Raw genomic sequence first — 17,548 nt, 5'->3', positions numbered from 1 at the left:
TCAGAAAACGTCTCTTATGTATGGTAACCCTCGTTCCCTTATGGAGGGAATGGAGACGTTGTGTTGAGTGTACAACACTAGGGGTCGCTCCTGAGAGCCCAAACACCTCTGACATCTTTGAGAAAAGGCCAATGAAATTGGGTGTGCAGAATTTGCATAGTTGGCCACGCCCCTGATATCCGGGTATAAATAGGCCCACTTGTTCTGTTCTGAGGAGTCGAGAAGTGTCTCAACCCACTCAGAGGCAATTCGGAGTTGTGGCATGAAGGACACAATGTCTCCGGTCCCTCCATCAGGGAACGAGGGTTCCCTTTCTGTCATTCACTTCGACGTTGTGTCGAGTGTACGACACTAGGGGTCCCTGTACTAAACGCCACAACTGCCAAACTGCATCACGAGTCCACAGGGGAGCAGATGTTGACAAGCCGGCATATCACAACCAAATGCACCTCTCCTCCTCGTAACCTTCCAATGCCCAAGACTTAAGACCTCACTCTCCAACATCTGGGAGAGCCACCAAGAGGCCGGAGCCTTTTCCAATAGTAATACTCACCATAATATAACAGCTGAAAAAGTATTGGTGGTGAACGTTGGGACAGTGACTATTCCCCAATGGGGGAAAGGCACTACGGAGATCACATCCTAACCGGTGGGGTGGTAACATGTGAAGATCCACCTATGGACTTACAGAGGAAGTACCACATAGGGAAGATTCTGAGGTGGGCTCTGCATAAAGGGAGCACTACCAAAAAGCCAGGACCTGTTGACAGATTGAATGTCTGTCTAGGGGAACGCTGAGCCTCAAGGGTAAGTCAGTGGAGAATACCAACCTGATCTCACAGAATTCTGTGTAATTTTCACGGACTTAATTAACCCCGAATCTGTGGTGGCATCACGGAATCGCCGAAAATTCCGTGATGGGCTCACAGAAGGCATCAGCCGTGGTCCACGCACGGATTCACTGGTTCAACACCAGCGCTGCATCGGACCATGTAAAAAGAGTGACTCCGATGCAGTTATACTTTCACTGGAGTACCTGACCCCACCCCTACCCTAAACCTACCCAGTTCTAAACAATAATGATGACGATAAATTTCCCAGTATCGCGTCGGCATATTGATGCTAAGGGTTTCCGTGCGTGGTTCACGGCTGATGCCTGTCACTGACTTACATTGGTATCACTTCTGTGAGCCCATCACGGAATTTTCAGCGATTCCGTGATGCCACCACAGATTCGGAGGTTAATTAAGTCCGTGAACATTACACGGAATTCTGTGAGATCATGTTGAGAATACGCACATGGGGCCGCAAGAGGAGCCACTACATGTAGAGCACTAAACCAATACGAGAGTTCACTCAAGGGAACTTACCTCATAATGAGTTCTAACAGAGAGTTCCTCCGCCAAACTTCGCTAAGTGAAGTGCTATGTGATGGAAGGGTAGTCCAGAGTTCATGAAGGAACATGGGCTGGACTGAATAAGCGCATAACCACCCTGGGGGGAGTAGCGCTGGTAGCAAGCTCTACACCCTACCAGTCTCTTGAGTCAGAGAACTGACGTTCAAATTTCTAGAAGAAACTGGTTCCATTCGTAGGTTATAAAATCTAGCAAATGTATTAAGTGTAGCCCAACCTGCAGGGACCAAACATGAAGGTTCCAGAGATCAGGGCGCGGATGCCAAATCGTGCCCTTCCCCTGAGAAAGAAAGTCCTTCCTCAGGGGAATTCGCTAGGGAGGAGCTGATGCCATGGCCCAATAAGGGGCCACAAGTAGGAGCTGTTCTCCATCTTCCCTGACTTTGCACAGTGTCTGTGCAATGAGGCTCACTGGGGGGAACGCATACTTGAGTAAGAACCTGGGCCAGCAGTGTGCCAGTGCATCCTGACCGAGGGGAGCCTCCGTCAGGGAGTACCACAACTGGCAATGGGCCGATTCCGATGAGGCAAACAGGCCTACCTGTGCCTGGCCGAACTGACTCCAAATCAGCTGAACCGTTTGAGGGTGAAGCCTCCACTCGCCCCTGAGCGAGACCTGTCGCGAGAGGAGATCGGCTACGATTGAAGTCGCCTGGGATTAGGGATGCAACGATTATAGATTTTGTTGGTACGATTATAGTCTGAGGAATAATCATGGTTTTACGATTATTACGCATTTATTCATTTCACAACATAAAATCACATAAACACTCTTTAGATATTAAAGTGTTATTTATTGCTGCCTTTTGAAACAGAAATAACACAGTAACCAATAATACAGCACAAAATAATAATACTAAAGAAAAAAAAGTCAATCGCTCCTATTGGAATTAAAAAAGGTGACCTCTGCTCTGTAAACATCCATGTCAGTATTTCCCTTTTGAAAAATAACAAATGGAAATGGATCACAAATGTATTTGGTGTTTTCATTTTGTATATTCTTTCTACATTTCTTTTGGACCTGAGGTACCGAACTTGGAAAGATGGTGAAAAATAAATTGACTTATGAATAATACTATAACAGGGATGTTAAATCACAATATTAATTATTTTTAATTAAGTATTATTAATATAAAACTAATATTAACTTTATTTATCCCACAGAGGACACTGTTACTAATGAGGGGAATAAACTAAACTATTATTGTAATCAACTGTCATCCATACTTATTCATTTTAATAGTCTTTATTCATCTGATTTTACATATGGCCTGAGAAAATCATGTCTATTATTTTGGTTCGTGAAATCGAGATCGAGCTGCCCACACAAACATTTAGGAGGACATATTTAAATGGCATCCTGGTCATTCTTGGTGTACCCAAAATGGACCCAGACTATCAACTTCAGTAATTTCTCTGTCATAGTTAATCTAGTAGCTTCCGTGTCTCTGATAAACACGGCATTTTAAGCTGGTGCACCGCTAGTGTAATTTTGTTTTCGTTTTGCACAAGTTTCAACAGTTCCATTTCGTGCAACAGAAACACTCGGTGTAGCGGAGCCTTTACGATTAATTAACCGTGATGTTTTAAAGTGCGGTTAATCGTAAAACCAGTTAAATCGCTGCATCCCTACCTGGGATATGAGTGGCATGGAGAAACCTGAGTCTGTGCTGGCTCCAAAGTAAGAGATGGCGGGCGAGTTGTGACATGCGATGGGAGCTAACACCACCCTGGTGGTTGATGTATGCAACCGTCGCTGTGTTGTCTGTCTGGACCAACACATGCTTGCCTTGGATCAAGGATCGAAACCTCCTCAAGGCTAAAAGCACTGCCAGCAACTCGAGGCAATTGATATGCCAATGCAGCCGAGGGCCTGTCCAGACCCCTGATGCTGCATGCCCGTTGCACATGGTGCCCCAGCCTGTCTTGGAAGCGGAGCAGAGTGGAAGGCACAGTGGTAGGAGGTGAAACGTCCTGTAACACACACCGCGCCTTGTCCGCAGGGTCTGTCACATGTGCCACCGACGGATGAGGGAACATGAGTTCGCCAGCATGCGTCAAATGGGCTAAGTTATAGACCTTTTGCATCTGAACATGAGGAGACAGAGTGTCTGTGTCCAAACAGGTTCTGATGCATGGTTTCAGCGTTAGGCTGTCGCAAATGGGAGGGCCAGTAACGCTGCGTGTGCGACCCAGAGAAGAAGGAAACTGCTATTTTATTGTCCAGGTGGTGGCTATCTGCCAGACAGCTGTGGTGGAGCCGAATCCACCTCCCGTCCCCCCGTCGGAAGTGGATCCAGGCTGACCAGATGGTCCCTCTTCCCTGGGTCTTCCATCTCAGGAACGCTTTGAAGTCTTGCGAGGGTTCCTGGTGGCCTGATGATGGGCTGGCAGTGCCACCTTCTAGCGAGTGGTGGGCCGTTGGTCAGGCTTGACTGAAGGCCCAGGCTGTTGCGGGGCCTCAACAGTCCTCGCAGGGGGCCATACCCGGCGACGAGCAGACGAAGGCTGCTGATTCGGGAGTGCAGGAGCAGGACCTGACCCGCGTGGTCGTGATGTGTTTGATGGCCTCCGTCTGCTTTTTCACTGCTGGGCAAATTCTTCCACAGTGTCGCCAAAGAGACCAACCTGTGAAATGGGGGCATCGAGAAAGCGTACTTTCTCGGCCTGCCGCATCTCAGCCAGGTTGAGCCACAGGTGGCAATCCTGGACCACCATAGTTTACATCGTCCTTCCCAGAGCCTGCGCTGTGACCTTTGTAGCCCGGAGGGCGTAGTCAGTCGCCGAGCGCAGTTCCTGCAATACCTCGGAGGTAGAAGGACCAGAACAGCAAGCAGCCGCGGTGACCCGGGGTCTTTTAGTGAAGAACCCGAGCCGCGAGTGCAACGTGCTGATGGGAAGTGCCTCGCAAACAGGGCACCATCCATCAATGAGCACTGCCTCAGTGTGAGCATGGCCCAAACTCTGAATACAGCGCTCGTGCCAGTCGTCCTTCGAGACGTGCCAACCACAACCAGAAACACATGGACGGAAAGGCATGATGAATCACACAATTCCACCCGTGTAGCTCTTTTAGAGAAAATTGCTCTTTCAGAGGAAATTTACTCTTCTAGAGATCACCATTGAAGCTCCCAGGGGTACTCTCACAACAATTATCTGTGTATGAGAAGGGAGAGACCACTGACCGTGCTCCAACGACAAGGAGATCAAGAGGTGAATGAGCGCTGCTTCTCACGAAGAGACGCTGCATCGGCTCTGAAAAACAGAACGAGTGAGCAGATGCCACACTGGCCTGTTTATACCCGGATGTCCGTGGCATGGTCAGTTATGCAAATTCTGCACACCCAATTTCATTGGCCTTTTCTCAAAGATGTCAGAGGTCTTTGGGCTCCCAAGAGCGACCCCTAGTGCCGTACACTCGACACAATGTCGATGTGAATGACAAAAAGGGAACAATCACTCTTCACTGAAACACAAGATTAAACACTCACAGAGCCTTCCTGCATTTGATCACAGCTGGTATCAGTCTTCTTCTCCCCTCATCTGATGTGTTGTATTTCTTGGGGTTCAGCTCATCCAGCGGCTCCTCTGATATCTGAAGCATGTAGGCAATTGTTGAGCAGTGAGCAGGAGAGAGTTTCTTCTCTGAGTGTTTGTCTGATTTCACAAACTCCTGAATCTCTCTGGACAAAGTCTGATCTTTCACTTCCAGCAGACAGAGGAACAAATTTATGGATCTTTCAGTGGAGAGTCCATATCCATCTTTGATCTGCTCTTTGATGTACTGTGTAGTTCTCCTGATTGTCTCTGAGCTGTTCTTTGTGTGTGTCAGTAGATCCTGTAAGAGTCTCTGATTGGACTCCAGTGAGATTCCCAGCAGGAACCGCAGGAACAGATCCAGATTTCCATTCTCACTATCAAGGGCTACGCGTACTGCTGATTTTAGTAGATCAAAGATGGAGTCTTTATTTGAAATGTGCTGTTTGAATTTTTCATCCAGAATCTGCAGTGACTCATTTTTGACCACATGTGAGTAAAGCACGTAAAAAGCAGCAAGAAACTCCTGAACACTCAGATGAATAAAGCTGTAGACTTTCCTCTGATGAATCACAGGTTCCTCCTTAAAGATCTCAGTGCAAATCCCAGAATACACTGAGGCGTCAGTGACGTCTATGCCGCTCTCAATCAGGTCCTCCTCATAGAACATCACATTGCCCTTCATCAGCTGTTTGAAAGCCACTTCAGCAAGTTTCACAATCACTTCTCTGTTGGACTGCAGGAGTTTCTCTGGATCTCTCTCTTCATACTTCTGGTTCCTCATGTTGATCTGAATCAGCAGGAAGTGGATGTACATTTCAGTCAGAGTTTGAGGATTTCTGCACTCAGATCTTCTTCCAGGAGCTTCTGAAGCACAGTGGATGAGATCCAGCAGAAGACGGGGATGTGGCACATGATGTGGAGGCTTCTTGCTCTTCTGATGTGTGAGATGATTCTGCTGGCTTGATGCTGGTCACTGATTCTCTTCCTGAAATATTCCTCCTTCTGAGGCTCATTGAATCCCTGAATTTCTGTCAGACGGTTGATGTATTTGGAGGGGATCTGATTGGCTGCTGCTGGTCTGGAGGTGATCCAGATGAGAGCAGAGGGAAGCAGCTCTCCTTTCATGAGCTTTGACATCAACACACCCACTGATGAATTCTCAGTCACATCACAAACTTTCTGAGCGTCTGAAAACAGTGTGATTCTGCTTTCATCCAGACCATCAAAGATGAACACAACTTTACACTCCTCATAAATCTTTGAGTCCAGATCTTGAAGTTCAGGATGAAAGTCCAGCAGAAGTCTGTGAAGACTGTACTGATGATCTCGGATCAAGTTCAGCTCTCGAAATGGAAGCACAAACATGAAATCTACATCCTGATTGGCTTTTCCCTCGGCCCAGTCCAGAATGAACTTCTGCACAGAGACGGTTTTTCCGATTCCAGCGATGCCTTTAGTAAGAACAGTCTTGATCTGGTCTTTCTCCTCACATCCTGGTTCAGCTGAGGCTTTAAAGATGTCATTGCAGTAGATCGGAGTGTCTTGTGAGTGTTGTGTTCTGGCTGTTTTCTCCATCTGTAAAACCTCATGTTCTTCATTCACTCCTTCACTCTCTCCCTCTATGATGTAGAGCTGTGTGTAGATCCTGTTTAGGAGGCTTTCATTCTCCTGGAGGTTCAGTCCCTCAAATAATCTCTCATACTTGTTCTTCATGCTGGTTTTGAGCTGGTCTTTGACTCTCTGTAGTTCATCATTCACTGGTCCAGGAGGATCCTGCTTCAGGGCTCCAGTCTGACCATCTCTGTATACACTATGCAAATAAAGGATTTAATATATTAATAAAATTTACATGTAAAGCATTACAGATGGCAGTCTTGTATTTTCCACATAATCGATGTCTGACCTCCGTGAAGTTGGCACCCCATAAAAAGAAATAATCACCAAAACAATGCCATTTGTTTGTGCTGATTTGTGCCGCAAAAACGAACGTCTGTGCTGGTTTGGTTTTTGAGATATTAAACATTCTTTTTTTGACCGTGTGACGTCACTCTCCACCCTATGTTGCCCAAATCGCTCCAAACCAGCGTAGTTCGTTTGTGCTCGATTTGTGCCCGTTTGTGTCGTTAAAACAAACACTTGTATCTATTTTCCTTCCTTAGATATAACCAAAATATTATCAGGAGCTGTGACGTCACTCTCCACCCCAGTTTGTCTAAATCGCACAAAACTGGTGTCATTCGTTTGTGCTCGATTTGTGCTGATTTGTGCTGTTAAAATGAACTTCAGATATATTTCCACTTCTTAGAAATAACAAAAACAATTCGGGGCAGTGACGTCACTCTCCACCCATGCCGTCCAAATCTCTCCAAACCGGTGCCGTTCGTTTGTGCTCGATATGTGCTGGTTTGTGCCGTTAAAAGAAACAATGTAACCATGATCTCTTCTTAAATATAACGAAAACTTCACTCTCCACCACATTTAGCGCGGCTGCCGAGTTAAAAAAATAAATAAATAAACAAACAGTTAGTGTTTGTGCTGCTTTCAAATTTTAAGTTTAGTCAGCTCCAAATTTTCACTAACTTCATATTTCAAGTTGACTAAGCTTAAATTTCAAGGAAACATCAAGTTGAAACCCACCCGGCACATGACCGACCTTCAACGTTGAAATATGGTTGAAATAAGGTCAGTTCTTGTTTCAACTTTGAAACAATGTTTAATGCTTAACGGTTGAAAACCAACCGGTACATGACCAACCTTCAACGTTGAAATATGGTTGAAATAATGACAGTTGTTGTTTCAATGTTGAAACTACGTTGAAATAATGTTTAATGCTAAATGGTTGTAAAAGGCTAATAAAAACACTTATAAATCAACTTTTTTTACAAGATCTGTATGTTGAATCACTTAATGTATGAACAGAATAAATAATTTCTGCCTTTTAAATTATTATTAAGATCGTTGTTATTATTTTATTATCATTTTACATTTTTATCATGAAACCTTCTGGTATAACTATTATCAACAACAATAAAACTAAACACATTGCGCTGCCTTACCACGCTGAAACAATTCCTATTGGTTATTTAACCTTATTTGCTTTGATCATGATTGGTTAATCTGGCTGTCATTCATGAAACTGGCCAATGAAACGGTGCGCACCATTTTAAGTTTGAAAATATGACCGTTATCCTGACCGTCTTTCTGAGTGAGGTCGCTGTGAGTGAGAGAGCTGCTGCGCAATAAAACTGCTAGGTCGGTCCCGAATTATTGTATAATTATTGTATAAAAAAACGTTTACCATTAAAGCTATTATTATATTATAGATCCTATATTCTCATTCAATTTAGGTCTACTATCCACTTAAACAATATGTCATCAAGTTTCTAATTTTATGTACCGGTACTATTTATGTAAACGCTGCGTAACTGTCATGTGTTTGATGGGAGCGTGTTGAACATTCGAGGCGCATTTAAACTGGAGTGGAGGGAGTTTCCATGGAAACGGGGCAGCAACTCAGCTGACAAGTAGCAAAAAAAATTCCGTCTCTCACTGTTGTTTTTACTGCTTTCAGGTAAGTTTAGTCTCTAAAATTACACAAATAATACATACAACTGTTCCTGACACTTTCTTACATGTAACTGACACGCTTCTGTTGAATATTTATTTTACAGAAATGGTTCAGTGTCATCGGAAAAAGTTCGTTAGCATCACAACCGTGAGCTAACCAGAGGCTAACTATAAGAGGTAAGCTAGCTATAGATTTGAGCTCTTATTTATGAAAGTTTTTAATCACAGATTATGTGTAGATGAGTGATTTTCATAGCTTTGTAAATGTTTTGCTGGCAATTTGTTAATGGATGAATTGAAATAAGCTAATTAATTTAACCTAAAAGTATGCACTGTACTGTTAATCAACTTAAAGTTACATGAACTAAAATGGGCTGAAGATAACGTTATTTCAAACACATTTTTATCTTTCATTGTAGACAAATATTGATAAAAAAATTGTACTGTGATTTTAGGAGTGTCAGAAAAAACCCTCTAATGCTGCTGAGAGAGATATTGGAAACATAAGCGATCTGAGAAAGCATATTAAATAACTTCATATGCATTTTTCCCAATATATTTCACCTATATCATCATGCATCTTTAAAACCTAAAAACGTAAATCTTCGTTTCTTAAGATTTTTTTGTATGTTCTGTACATTATTCTCTCTCATTTCTGCATTTCACCCCTGCCGTAGTTAATTTCTAATAAACCTGACATTGTATACTTTTGTTGCTGTTCCTATAGTCTTCCATGCTGATGGCTGTGCAGCAGAGTTGGAGGGGACCTCTTGTTGAAGAACATCTCCAAGACACTATGAGCATCTGACTAGAAAGTAAAACCTCAAACATTCAAAAGTTTATCAGATATTAAAAAAATATATATCAAATAAATGTCAAATATTTTTGGAGTCCTGTATGTCTTACAAGGCCATCTCGTTTAACACTGCATGAGGACACTACAACCAGAGAGGTACAACATAATTCAAAACGAGACACAGATGATAATAAAAAAAGTGCTTTGAAATTAAAATTCATAATGGTAAGACAGAACCGAGTACCGTTACTGTGCCTTAGAGCCCTGCACGGGCCTCAAATTTAGATGATGAGATGCTCAGGCCCTAGCCCGGCCCGTGTCTGACAGCTTATCAGAATTACCGGCCCGAGTCCGGCCCGAGTCCGACCCGAGCCCGTTTTTTTTTTTTTTCTCTCCCAAAACGGCTCGTATTTCAGCTGTTAAAATAGTTCAGTTTTGTATGTAATGGCAAAGTGATTATATTTCGTTTTTTTCCTTTTTTTTTTTTTAATCTTTCAATGCCATTGACGAGATCTCGTCAATTAAGAGACAACGCTTCCCCGCCATTGACGAGTTTTTACGGCAATCCGTGTTCTAGGTGTATTACGGTAAGGAAAGCCCTAGCACATGTCCTGAATGAGTTACGGGACTTCCGGGTCTTTAGGGTGCGAATAGAAGACGATCGGCATGCATGGAAGGATCAGAGAAAATGTAGATCCTATATAGATCATAGCCTATGTAGATCATCCTTTGACCATTTTGAATCTCATCGGGACGATGTAGTCAGTGAGAGAGATGCATTTACAGACACAGAAACATATGTTGTAACCGATCCGTCGATCTGAATAGGAGTGTTTGTGTGTGTGGGCTCTATCTATCTATCTATCTATCTATCTATCTGTCTGTCTGTACAGTATATGTATGCATATGTATGTATGTAGCCTGTGTGTGTGTGTATAATCATATGTATGTATATGTTTGTGTGTGTGTGCACGTGTGTGTGTGTGTGTGTGTGTGTGTGTGTGCGTGTGTGCATGTACAGTATATGTATGCACATGTATGTAGCCTGTGTGTGTGTGTGTGTGTGTGTGTGTGTGTGTGTGTAATCATATGTATGTATATGTTTGTGTGTATGTGTGTATGTGCATGTGTGTGTACGTGTGTGTGTGCGCACGTGTGTGTGTGTGTGTGTGTGTGTGTACAGTATATGTATGCATATGTATGTATGTAGCCTGTGTGTGTGTGTATAATCATATGTATGTATATGTTTGTTTGTGTGTGTGTGTGTGTGTCTGTTTGTTCTGTTTATTGAATGCAATTTAAATTATTCATATAATTATTTACAGGTGAAAGAATATGACATCTGAATGTATTTTGCATGAAAATGCACTACTTTGATAAAAATGCATTTTTCTCAGTTTTTTGTCCAAAATGTTGTATTTTTGATGGTATCCACCTGTATTCAAATGATCATAAAACATGAACACAAGAAGATAGAATAAAATAGTTTTTTTGTTTAAAAGCAGGGACTTGGTTCTTTATTTTGATATATAATATGTTCTTATATTCATAGCAGAAAATATTCTGAGGGCCGTCAAAGTTAGGTGAAAATCATCAAAAACGCTGGCGGTGGCTGGCAACTTTTTTTAAAAACGCTGGCGGTGAAAGAGTTAAGTTAATTTTGAAAAACATTTGGAGAATTTTTTGTTCGTTAAACAAGTTATTTCTTTCTTAAAGTAACGACCAAGCAGCCAGCAGACCGGCAGGCTGATCATGGCATGTTTGATCAATTTAGCCTTCTCAAATCATCACGACTTGCCTAAAATAAAATCTATAGATATACTAAAACAGTTCAAGCATATAACAATGTTTAAAGGTTAAACCTAGATAAATGTGCGCCGCATCCAATAGTTTGTGCGGAGAGTGGAAGCTAAAGCGGAGGACATGGAGGCACCAGCGCAATCAATTGCATTTTTTTTTTTTCAATGGAAAATAGGCCGTAATTTTTGTTCATAAAGGTAAGAGTAATACATCAATCGGAACTGTAAAGGGTCTACTTCTATTTGTGTGCACTCACAATATCAACAAAACGTTGTGCTTTTAAGAAAACGATATGCTTTCTGCCGTCTCGTCTTGAACAGAGCGCTTCACAAAAATGAACCGAAAGTCAGCGAATACATTCCTCACAGACATGATAAATATATCTATAGAAAGCTTTAAATTACTACTTAACGGAATAAATCAAATCGAAAACAAAAACTTATTCATTATAATCATAATCCGTGAAGATGCACTTCTCTCTAAAGGCACGTCTAATGAGGAAATGAGATGAATCCACACTGATGCAACATTGACACAGAAAACACTAGTTTATTAGTAAGTAATTCAAATATCTCCTTACTATTTCCCTCGGACACATTCATGGTAATTACTTTTGCTGGGGCTTTACGGCAAGCTTTATTGCGTGTATTTGAAGCAGAACAGCTGCGCTGACGGCGCGATCGCTGCTGCGGGACACTAAACACCGGCGAGCCGCTCTTCACGGTCTCGTGTTTCCACCAGCGCGGCGATTTTTTTTCATCACTAATTGATAATAATAATAATAATTCCTTACATTTATATAGCGCTTTTCTAAGCACTTGGCTTAGACATTGATGGATGTCTAAAATATAAAAATAAGGAGAAAACTAAAACAGGCCCGAGGCCCGGCCCTCGTCTGAACTATGACGTGAAAATTGGCCCGAAGCCCGGCCCTAGGGACGTAAAAAAGTCGGGGCCCGTCGGGCCCGGGCCGAAATGCAGGGCTCTACTGTGCCTCACTTCAAAGTGAAACAGTCTGTAATGGTCATCTGCCATGCCAGATCGATGGTGAAGGTGGGAATTATAAGTTTGATTTTCTAGACTTTAAATGTACTAAAGTGTTTGTTCAAGTAGACTTTGTTGCTTGTGGAAACCTCACACAAGCCTGAAAGGTGCTTAACTCTAGAACCGCCAGAGGTCGCTGTATACCTAAATTTTACCCACACACATGGTAACTGTTTTTATATGGCTCAAGAACATATTATTTCACTGTTTTATGCCACTGTCTTCACAAAGAAGTGTCTAGAGTCATGAAATTATTATGTCTAGTCGTCAGCTATATTTTTACCCTGTTGCTTCATGTTCAAGACTTTTTAATGCAGCCTACACTAATCCATAATGGTCAGTAAGCTTAAAAAAAAAAAAAGCCTGCACTGACAACGAAAATTAGAAGGTAGTAAATATTTGGGTGGTGTAATATAATACAATGTCATTAATCAATATATTAGGATAACCCACGTTATTTAAATTACCGTATTGTCCCGAATATAAGACGACCCTGATTATAAGATGACCCCCTTTTTCCAGATGTACCTGTTGGAAAAAGGCTTTTGAAAACCAAATCTTGTTTTTTAGTTTTTCTCTCTCTGTAAAACACATTTATTCTTAAATTATTTTCATATTGCATATTTTTCCAATTCTAATTTTTGTTTTGAAAGTATGGTAAATACTGGTAAAATGTACCAACAATGACATTGGAAAATTTTGATATACCATTGAAATAACAGGTAGCCCATCTGAATTATATAACAATTAGGCTATCCAACTCATAGTAGCCTACCAAAATGTTATTATCAGTAGATGTGAAATCTTATTGTAGTCTTCAAATCTGGGTACTGTCTTATGTTTTAAAATCACTTACAGAGGAAGTTTGGTCCCATCAGGCTAACATGACAGTCACGATCATGCTGCTGTAAGCTTTTCTTTTTCTTTTGTTTTCATTCGCGATCTTTACAACACACATTACATTACATATTTCATGGCACACTCGTTTTATGCGTTTTTGGCGCCACCTATTGTTGTGGGTGTATTATTGACATGTCAAAGTCTAGACCCGAATATAAGAAACGTTTTTCAGATGTATTTCCAAGGAAAAAACATTGTCTTATATTCGGGTCAATACGGTACTAAAATAGCCAATAGACAATAATGAGCAATAATAATTGACCACACTGCATAGGAAGATGCTATGACAAATTCAAGCGCACAGCTTCACCTAGGCCCAATTATTAATTTGTTTAGTTATATCATTTATAATTTGAATAATAGAACACCGCCAATAAACTTCGGGTAATCCGAAAAAAAAAAAAAAACGTTTTATTCATTACATCATAGATGTAATAGATTTTTTTGATTTTTTTTTCTTCAGGAAACAGCCAGAGTAGAATAAATAGCAGCACCATAGGTAGCGAACAATAAACGATATGGCAAGACAAAAATTAAATAATAAAACCTAAGTTTGACCAATTATGAGTAACATTAGGCTAAAACATCTAAATATGAAATCTGGATCACTGTCAGATGAGCCGTCAGATGCTGAGCCGACCCAGGACGCATAACCATCAGACTCTCCATCACTCACGGCATTCAGTGTTTCTAATACCGACCTTCCATAAATCGCCTTATTTTACTCATTTTGACATTATTTTTTAAAACTGATAACCGCTAAATCGGTGAGTGAAAGGCATTGCCTAGAAATGTACGATGTTAAAACACAAGCGTCAAGAAAATGACAGCGTGAAAATACATGCATTATATAGCGGGTAAATTTGATCCGTGCAGCGCTTATAGGTCTAAAAGTTTTTTAATCTGGTTTTATCTAAATAATTTTTAACAACATTGGATTGTAAATTACATAATTTTAGTAAAAGCCAATGACTGGAAGACTTGAATGTTTTGTTGAAAATCTGTTATGTACATTTGAAAAACAGCCACAGGTCAAATTTACCCTGTGGCGGTTCTAGTGTTAAAACTTAAAATCTTATTTGCACTCTTGAAAACTGTTCACCAAAGACTAAATTTCAGTCCGGCAGAATTTTCTGCACACTTCACCACCAAGATCAAAATGAGCGTTGTGAATGTAAAAGCTTCACATTACATTCATAACAATTATTGTTAATGTTTGACTTGTGTTTCAGGCTTTTTGTGAAGACAGAAAATCAAGAGATGTTGTGACAACCTGGACAGAATTCAGCTCCAGATGCACCCTCCACACCAGACTCCTCACGCACAAGGACTGCTGTCTACTAGCATATTATGTGTTCTCTTCAGAGTTAGGTGCATGCAGATATTAGCTCATTTTTAGATATAATGAAAACTATATCATATATATATGAAGAGTTCAGATGCAAAAGCCTCTAAATGCCATCTGAAATTTTCTTCTAAAATGAGCATTTTTCTCAAGCTCCTATATTTAATTTTAATTGCATAGAAAAGGACCTATATATTGCCATTAGAGTAAAATAACTGAACCTAAACATAGCAGCCTGATAAAAATGCTCATTTTTAGATGAAAATTTTAGATGGCACTTAGAGGCTTTTGCATCTGAACTCTTCATATATATATATATATATATATATATATATATATATATATACACTATATTGCCAAAAGTATTGGGACACCCCTTGTAATGAACAGGTTTGACTACTTTAGTAATTTCCATGAGTACAAATCTTAATGTTTAAGCATATAATGGTATTCTCTGGAATTGTGTGCTTCTAATTTTAAAGCAACAGTTTGGAAAGGACCCTTTTCTATTCTAACATGACAAGGCCTCTGTGTATAAGGCAAGGTTCAAAAAGAAATGATTGATTGAGTCAGTGTAGAAGAACTTGACTGGTCTGCAGAAAGCCAAGTCCTAATCCAAGCTGAACACCTCTGATGTGACTTTAAATGCAGACTTTGAGCCAAAAACTCTTTACCAAACACCAATTTGATTGGTTGAATAGAGGAGAATGTGATTAGTTGAGAAATTGTACATAGTTAATGATGGATCTTAAATATTTAAATACAGTGTGTTGTATGCCTACTAAGACTTGCATATTTGTGCATAATATTTTGACCCTGGATGATTACAGAAGGATAATCTTTCATTTATGTGCCAGAAACATAAGCATTCATAATTTTGTTGGTTCATGCTGAACTGGTGTTGATAAATGTACTCTTTATATTAATAAGTCAGTTTATATTGTCGCTGTTTTTAAGTTGCATTGTCTGGAGAGTTTTCCAGTTTTCAGTGTCCAAATGTTGTTTGTATTCTATTTATTATGAAGAGGAAAATTATAATCTCGATAATGAAAACATTTACATGTGTGGAGATTTAATTTATTTACATAAAGTTTGAGTAAACGGGAATATATTCTACGAAACATGTTTAAGTTTATTTAATTGAATATTTTAATGCTTTAAAATATATTTGCATTTATAGAAATCTAATATATTTACATGTACAGAAATGTAATATGTTAACAAATATTAGAAATTAATATATGGATGGCCAAAATCAAATATTTAAATATATTTTAAAAATATATTTCAAAATATATTTACATATATTGTATAAAATATATTTTCTTCTATTTGAATTTAAGATATTTAAATATCAAAATATATTTCGATCTATGTGACTTCTGTATGGGATGGTTTATGTATTTTTGGTCAAACAGACTTGAGCAAGTTTCCAAACTATATTTATAATTATTTATTTATATATATTGTGTGAATCTTTGCAGTGTGTATGAAATTAGAATGAAAAGCTTTTCCCCTCTGCATTCTGATATATCATTAAACCCTTAATAAAGTGCTTTGTTGAGTGAGAATTTTCTCAAGAAATTATGTGAAAGTGTAAGTATAATATAGATATACTGTATATTTAAATTCTAAAATTATTTTTACATTTGGCATAATTGTTCAAAAGTTTTTCTTTAGAAAATGAGGCATTTCATCCCTGCACTGCAGATTTATGAACATCTCATTGTTAGAATGTTTTTTTTTTTTTTTTCATTTTCTTATTTTTAAAATAGCTTAAGGCTATTTTATCTTTGAGCACTTTTTCTACAGTCCGTTATGTCCTTTTTGCTTTCTTATGCAGTGCGATAAATAATCGTTTGTAATGGGGACAGAAAAACTTTACCATAATAGGCCTATTATATAATATAATAATATTAGCTGTTAAATGCAGTACAGATACATATAGCCTGTTGATAATGGCATATAAGTGCCCCCACCCACCCAAATAATGAGCCCCCAATTATTACAAATAAATGCGGCATTTGGTGTGGAGAGCGCCTGGAATTAGGCTATATTACCTAATTAATATTAATATTAACGAATATTCGTGGGGAATAGGCCTAGATGTTTAATATTCTAACGGCACAAATCGAGCACAAACGAATTAGAACGATTTAGATCACTGTTAAAAATAAAAAATAAAAAACGGTCTCACCATTTCAACTTGATGTTTCCTTGAAATTTAAGCTTAGTCAACTTGAAATATGAAGTTAGTGAAAATTTGGAGCTGACTAAACTTAAAATTTGAAAGCAGCACGAACACTAATTGTTTATTTATTTTTTATTTTTTTAACTCTGCAGCCGCGCTAAATGTGGTGGAGAGTGAAGATTTCGTTATATTTGAGAAGAGATCATGGTTACATTGTTTCTTTTAACGGCACAAACCAGCACAAATCGAGCACAAACGAACTACGCTGGTTTGGAGCGATTTGGGCAACATAGGGTGGAGAGTGACGCCACACGGTCAAAAAAAGAATGTTTAATATCTCAAAAACCAAACCAGCACAAATCAGCACAAACATAGCACAAACGAATGGCATAGTTTTGGTGATTATTTATTTTTATGGGGTGCCAGCTTCACGGAGGTCGATGTGTGACGTCTGGACCTTGGGATCAAAATTCATTTTCAATTATTTAACTTTTGTCCATATATTTAAGGATGAAAAAAGAAAAGAACTCATCACTCTTTGTGCACTGAGAGAGTGTATTATTGGCTCTCAAATTGTCTCAACCTAGTTTCACTAGATCAGTTAAATCACCCTTTATATGTTTATACTCACAGATGATCAGTGGTCACAGTTTTGTAACTGAGATGATGAGTCATCTTCATGGATCTGTCACTCTTCAAAGATACATAGCTGGGTTCTGGAGATGAAGATCTTCTGGTTCTGGTTATACTGAGAAAACATACATAATAATTCTTCCTTTAGTTCTGACTGCCATTTCATTTCACAGGTCAGTCTGTTTACTCGAATAGTCACCGAATAGTGCCCACCTGGGGTCAGAGGTCTCTGGTCCATCACTGAATTCAGGAGGATGAAGCAATGAATTGCCACTCTTCATCGACACACAACTAGGCTCAGGAGATGATGTTTCTTG

The 17,548-nt window shown here is 39.7% G+C and overlaps 1 pseudogene; it reads right to left on the bottom strand.

The window, feature by feature from the left end:
- Positions 1-4,902: 4,902 nt before the first annotated feature.
- Positions 4,903-17,542, bottom strand: LOC131538813 (NLR family CARD domain-containing protein 3-like; annotated as a pseudogene).
- Positions 17,543-17,548: the final 6 nt, after the last annotated feature.

Source organism: Onychostoma macrolepis, chromosome 01, assembly GCF_012432095.1.
Source record: "Onychostoma macrolepis isolate SWU-2019 chromosome 01, ASM1243209v1, whole genome shotgun sequence".
NCBI lineage: Eukaryota > Metazoa > Chordata > Actinopteri > Cypriniformes > Cyprinidae > Onychostoma > Onychostoma macrolepis.
This window is presented reverse-complemented; position numbering and strand designations above follow the sequence as displayed.